The following is a 7,500-nucleotide window of genomic DNA, read 5'->3' as shown; positions in this document are numbered from 1 at the left end:
CGCGAACGGTTGGAAGCCATACCCCCTTCATGATGCTCACAAGTCTAGAAATGAGCCACACAACGAAAATCCCACCAGCGTGCCACAAATCCACATAACAGATTCACATTTTTTCCCACCGGGTCAGTCGGCCGGAACCGACGGCGGCCACCACCATGCCGCCGCCCACAACGGGTGACACCAACCCAAGTTGGTGGATCACCCATGTGTGGGCGTTTTGACTTGCCCCACCACAAAGCAAGCCAAAACAGGGGGGAATGAAGGGACCGCACCAGAATTTTCCATGGTGCAAGAGCTGGCTGCATTGAGGAACACCCCCCCCCTATAATAGCTAAATATCCAAAAGCCACTTTTGTACAAGTAGATACACTTTTTTTGAGTAGACATAAGTTCTGTTTTGGGACCTAGAGAACGAATTTTCACGAGATTTTTTGCAGGGATCCTCATAAAAATGGTACAACATTGCCTGCAAAAAATTAGAATTTTTCGACATGGGGAAGTATTTTTTTTATTTTTCCAAAGACCCGAAATGTGGAAAATCGGGAAAAATGGAAAAACGTATCTAGACACCGTATTTTTGCGTGATTTTTTCCAGTCCATCCCATAATAATATCAAGAAGGTGCCCACCAAGTTTCGTTAGGATTGGCCAAGTTTTCGAATTTTCATGAATTTTTTTCAAAACCCTCTATTTTCCAACATTTCAAAAATTCAAAACCACATCAAGATGGCTTGGTTTTGATACCAAACTTTCTAGACCTCATTCTGCATGCATTTGTGACACTTTCCAACCAACAAAACTCAAAAACCACCACTTTGAAAATTTCATGATTCTTGGCACACCACCAAGTCACAAAATCAAGCCAAAACACCAAAATCTTGGAACTTGGCTATGCACCAACCATGCCAAGATCAATTCCTTTTGATCCCAAACTTCTCCCACATCACTTTGAAGGCATTTGTGAGGATTGAGTCCAGCCAGTTTTCCAAAACCATGATTTTCGTTTTTCACCAAAATCACCACCAAGTCACAAAATCAAGCCAAAAATCCAAAATCATGGCACTTGGCTATGCACCAACCATGTCAAGATCAATTCCTTTTGCTCCCAAACTTCTCCCACATCACTTTGAAGGCATTTGTGAGGATTGAGTCCAGCCACTTTTCCAAAACCATGATTTTCGTTTTTCACCAAAATCACCACCAAGCCACAAAATCATGCCAAAACACCAAAATCATGAACTTGGCTATGCACCAACCATGTCAAGATCAATTCCTTTTGATCCCAAACTTCTCCCACATCACTTTGAAGGCATTTGTGAGGATTGAGTCCAGCCAGTTTTCCAAAACCATGATTTTCGTTTTTCACCAAAATCACCACCAAGTCACAAAATCAAGCCAAAAATCCAAAATCATGGCACTTGGCTATGCACCAACCATGTCAAGATCAATTCCTTTTGCTCCCAAACTTCTCCCACATCACTTTGAAGGCATTTGTGAGGATTGAGTCCAGCCACTTTTCCAAAACCATGATTTTCGTTTTTCACCAAAATCACCACCAAGCCACAAAATCATGCCAAAACACCAAAATCATGAACTTGGCTATGCACCAACCATGTCAAGATCAATTCCTTTTGATCCCAAACATCTCCCACATCACTTTGAAGGCATTTGTGAGGATTGAGTCCAGCCACTTTTCCAAAACCATGATTTTCGTTTTTCACCAAAATCACCACCAAGCCACAAAATCAAGCCAAAACACCAAAATCATGAACTTTGCTATGCACCAACCATGTCAAGATCAATTCCTTTTGATCCCAAACTTCTCCCACATCACTTTGAAGGCATTTGTGAGGATTGAGTCCAGCCACTTTTCCAAAACCATGATTTTCGTTTTTCACCAAAATCACCACCAAGCCACAAAATCAAGCCAAAACACCAAAATCATGAACTTGGCTATGCACCAACCATGTCAAGATCAATTCCTTTTGATCCCAAACTTCTCCCACATCACTTTGAAGGCATTTGTGAGGATTGAGTCCAGCCACTTTTCCAAAACCATGATTTTCGTTTTTCACCAAAATCACCACCAAGCCACAAAATCAAGCCAAAACACCAAAATCATGAACTTTGCTATGCACCAACCATGTCAAGATCAATTCCTTTTGATCCCAAACTTCTCCCACATCACTTTGAAGGCATTTGTGAGGATTGAGTCCAGCCACTTTTCCAAAACCATGATTTTCGTTTTTCACCAAAATCACCACCAAGCCACAAAATCAAGCCAAAACACCAAAATCATGAACTTTGCTATGCACCAACCATGTCAAGATCAATTCCTTTTGATCCCAAACTTCTCCCACATCACTTTGAAGGCATTTGTGAGGATTGAGTCCAGCCACTTTTCCAAAACCATGATTTTCGTTTTTCACCAAAATCACCACCAAGCCACAAAATCAAGCCAAAACACCAAAATCATGAACTTGGCTATGCACCAACCATGTCAAGATCAATTCCTTTTGATCCCAAACTTCTCCCACATCACTTTGAAGGCATTTGTGAGGATTGAGTCCAGCCACTTTTCCAAAACCATGATTTTCGTTTTTCACCAAAATCACCACCAAGCCACAAAATCAAGCCAAAACACCAAAATCATGAACTTGGCTATGCACCAACCATGTCAAGATCAATTCCTTTTGATCCCAAACTTCTCCCACATCACTTTGAAGGCATTTGTGAGGATTGAGTCCAGCCACTTTTCCAAAACCAACATTTTCGTTTTTCACCAAAATCACCACCAAGCCACAAAATCAAGCCAAAACACCAAAATCATGAACTTGGCTATGCACCAACCATGTCAAGATCAATTCCTTTTGATCCCAAACTTCTCCCACATCACTTTGAAGGCATTTGTGAGGATTGAGTCCAGCCACTTTTCCAAAACCATGATTTTCGTTTTTCACCAAAATCACCACCAAGCCACAAAATCATGCCAAAACACCAAAATCATGGCACTTGGCTATGCACCAACCATGTCAAGATCAATTCCTTTTGCTCCCAAACTTCTCCCACATCACTTTGAAGGCATTTGTGAGGATTGAGTCCAGCCACTTTTCCAAAACCATGATTTTCGTTTTTCACCAAAATCACCACCAAGCCACAAAATCAAGCCAAAACACCAAAATCATGAACTTGGCTATGCACCAACCATGTCAAGATCAATTCCTTTTGCTCCCAAACTTCTCCCACATCACTTTGAAGGCATTTGTGAGGATTGAGTCCAGCCACTTTTCCAAAACCATGATTTTCGTTTTTCACCAAAATCACCACCAAGCCACAAAATCAAGCCAAAACACCAAAATCATGAACTTTGCTATGCACCAACCATGTCAAGATCAATTCCTTTTGATCCCAAACTTCTCCCACATCACTTTGAAGGCATTTGTGAGGATTGAGTCCAGCCACTTTTCCAAAACCATGATTTTCGTTTTTCACCAAAATCACCACCAAGCCACAAAATCAAGCCAAAACACCAAAATCATGAACTTGGCTATGCACCAACCATGTCAAGATCAATTCCTTTTGATCCCAAACTTCTCCCACATCACTTTGAAGGCATTTGTGAGGATTCAGTCCAGCCAGTTTTCCAAAACCAACATTTTCGTTTTTCACCAAAATCACCACCAAGTCACAAAATCATGAACTTGGCTATGCACCAACCATGTCAAGATCAATTCCTTTTGATCCCAAACATCTCCCACATCACTTTGAAGGCATTTGTGAGGATTGAGTCCAGCCACTTTTCCAAAACCATGATTTTCGTTTTTCACCAAAATCACCACCAAGCCACAAAATCAAGCCAAAACACCAAAATCATGAACTTTGCTATGCACCAACCATGTCAAGATCAATTCCTTTTGATCCCAAACTTCTCCCACATCACTTTGAAGGCATTTGTGAGGATTGAGTCCAGCCACTTTTCCAAAACCATGATTTTCGTTTTTCACCAAAATCACCACCAAGCCACAAAATCAAGCCAAAACACCAAAATCATGAACTTGGCTATGCACCAACCATGTCAAGATCAATTCCTTTTGATCCCAAACTTCTCCCACATCACTTTGAAGGCATTTGTGAGGATTGAGTCCAGCCACTTTTCCAAAACCAACATTTTCGTTTTTCACCAAAATCACCACCAAGTCACAAAATCATGAACTTGGCTATGCACCAACCATGTCAAGATCAATTCCTTTTGATCCCAAACATCTCCCACATCACTTTGAAGGCATTTGTGAGGATTGAGTCCAGCCACTTTTCCAAAACCATGATTTTCGTTTTTCACCAAAATCACCACCAAGCCACAAAATCAAGCCAAAACACCAAAATCATGAACTTTGCTATGCACCAACCATGTCAAGATCAATTCCTTTTGATCCCAAACTTCTCCCACATCACTTTGAAGGCATTTGTGAGGATTGAGTCCAGCCACTTTTCCAAAACCATGATTTTCGTTTTTCACCAAAATCACCACCAAGCCACAAAATCAAGCCAAAACACCAAAATCATGAACTTGGCTATGCACCAACCATGTCAAGATCAATTCCTTTTGATCCCAAACTTCTCCCACATCACTTTGAAGGCATTTGTGAGGATTGAGTCCAGCCACTTTTCCAAAACCATGATTTTCGTTTTTCACCAAAATCACCACCAAGCCACAAAATCAAGCCAAAACACCAAAATCATGAACTTTGCTATGCACCAACCATGTCAAGATCAATTCCTTTTGATCCCAAACTTCTCCCACATCACTTTGAAGGCATTTGTGAGGATTGAGTCCAGCCACTTTTCCAAAACCATGATTTTCGTTTTTCACCAAAATCACCACCAAGCCACAAAATCAAGCCAAAACACCAAAATCATGAACTTTGCTATGCACCAACCATGTCAAGATCAATTCCTTTTGATCCCAAACTTCTCCCACATCACTTTGAAGGCATTTGTGAGGATTGAGTCCAGCCACTTTTCCAAAACCATGATTTTCGTTTTTCACCAAAATCACCACCAAGCCACAAAATCAAGCCAAAACACCAAAATCATGAACTTGGCTATGCACCAACCATGTCAAGATCAATTCCTTTTGATCCCAAACTTCTCCCACATCACTTTGAAGGCATTTGTGAGGATTGAGTCCAGCCACTTTTCCAAAACCATGATTTTCGTTTTTCACCAAAATCACCACCAAGCCACAAAATCAAGCCAAAACACCAAAATCATGAACTTGGCTATGCACCAACCATGTCAAGATCAATTCCTTTTGATCCCAAACTTCTCCCACATCACTTTGAAGGCATTTGTGAGGATTGAGTCCAGCCACTTTTCCAAAACCAACATTTTCGTTTTTCACCAAAATCACCACCAAGCCACAAAATCAAGCCAAAACACCAAAATCATGAACTTGGCTATGCACCAACCATGTCAAGATCAATTCCTTTTGATCCCAAACTTCTCCCACATCACTTTGAAGGCATTTGTGAGGATTGAGTCCAGCCACTTTTCCAAAACCATGATTTTCGTTTTTCACCAAAATCACCACCAAGCCACAAAATCATGCCAAAACACCAAAATCATGAACTTGGCTATGCACCAACCATGTCAAGATCAATTCCTTTTGATCCCAAACTTCTCCCACATCACTTTGAAGGCATTTGTGAGGATTGAGTCCAGCCAGTTTTCCAAAACCATGATTTTCGTTTTTCACCAAAATCACCACCAAGTCACAAAATCAAGCCAAAAATCCAAAATCATGGCACTTGGCTATGCACCAACCATGTCAAGATCAATTCCTTTTGCTCCCAAACTTCTCCCACATCACTTTGAAGGCATTTGTGAGGATTGAGTCCAGCCACTTTTCCAAAACCATGATTTTCGTTTTTCACCAAAATCACCACCAAGCCACAAAATCATGCCAAAACACCAAAATCATGAACTTGGCTATGCACCAACCATGTCAAGATCAATTCCTTTTGATCCCAAACTTCTCCCACATCACTTTGAAGGCATTTGTGAGGATTGAGTCCAGCCACTTTTCCAAAACCATGATTTTCGTTTTTCACCAAAATCACCACCAAGTCACAAAATCAAGCCAAAAATCCAAAATCATGGCACTTGGCTATGCACCAACCATGTCAAGATCAATTCCTTTTGCTCCCAAACTTCTCCCACATCACTTTGAAGGCATTTGTGAGGATTGAGTCCAGCCACTTTTCCAAAACCATGATTTTCGTTTTTCACCAAAATCACCACCAAGCCACAAAATCAAGCCAAAACACCAAAATCATGAACTTGGCTATGCACCAACCATGTCAAGATCAATTCCTTTTGCTCCCAAACTTCTCCCACATCACTTTGAAGGCATTTGTGAGGATTGAGTCCAGCCAGTTTTCCAAAACCATGATTTTCGTTTTTCACCAAAATCACCACCAAGCCACAAAATCAAGCCAAAACACCAAAATCATGAACTTTGCTATGCACCAACCATGTCAAGATCAATTCCTTTTGATCCCAAACTTCTCCCACATCACTTTGAAGGCATTTGTGAGGATTGAGTCCAGCCACTTTTCCAAAACCATGATTTTCGTTTTTCACCAAAATCACCACCAAGCCACAAAATCAAGCCAAAACACCAAAATCATGAACTTGGCTATGCACCAACCATGTCAAGATCAATTCCTTTTGATCCCAAACTTCTCCCACATCACTTTGAAGGCATTTGTGAGGATTGAGTCCAGCCAGTTTTCCTAAACCAACATTTTCGTTTTTCACCAAAATCACCACCAAGTCACAAAATCATGAACTTGGCTATGCACCAACCATGTCAAGATCAATTCCTTTTGATCCCAAACATCTCCCACATCACTTTGAAGGCATTTGTGAGGATTGAGTCCAGCCAGTTTTCCAAAACCAACATTTTCGTTTTTCACCAAAATCACCACCAAGTCACAAAATCAAGCCAAAACAGGGGGGAATGAAGGGACCGCACCAGAATTTTCCATGGTGCAAGAGCTGGCTGCATTGAGGAACACCCCCCCCCTATAATAGCTAAATATGCAAAAGCCACTTTTGTACAAGTAGATACACTTTTTTTGAGTAGACATAAGTTCTGTTTTGGGACCTAGAGAACGAATTTTCACGAGATTTTTTGCAGGGATCCTCATAAAAATGGTACAACATTGCCTGCAAAAAATTAGAATTTTTCGACATGGGGAAGTATTTTTTTTATTTTTCCAAAGACCCGAAATGTGGAAAATCGGGAAAAATGGAAAAACGTATCTAGACACCGTATTTTTGCGTGATTTTTTCCAGTCCATCCCATAATAATATCAAGAAGGTGCCCACCAAGTTTCGTTAGGATTGGCCAAGGTTTCGAATTTTCATGAATTTTTTTCAAAACCCTCTATTTTCCAACATTTCAAAAATTCAAAACCACATCAAGATGGCTTGGTTT

This window comes from Phaseolus vulgaris, chromosome 11, assembly GCF_051622355.1.
Source record: "Phaseolus vulgaris cultivar YP4 chromosome 11, ASM5162235v1, whole genome shotgun sequence".
NCBI lineage: Eukaryota > Viridiplantae > Streptophyta > Magnoliopsida > Fabales > Fabaceae > Phaseolus > Phaseolus vulgaris.
The sequence above is the reverse complement of the archived record's forward strand: the minus strand, read 5'-3'. Positions refer to the sequence as shown.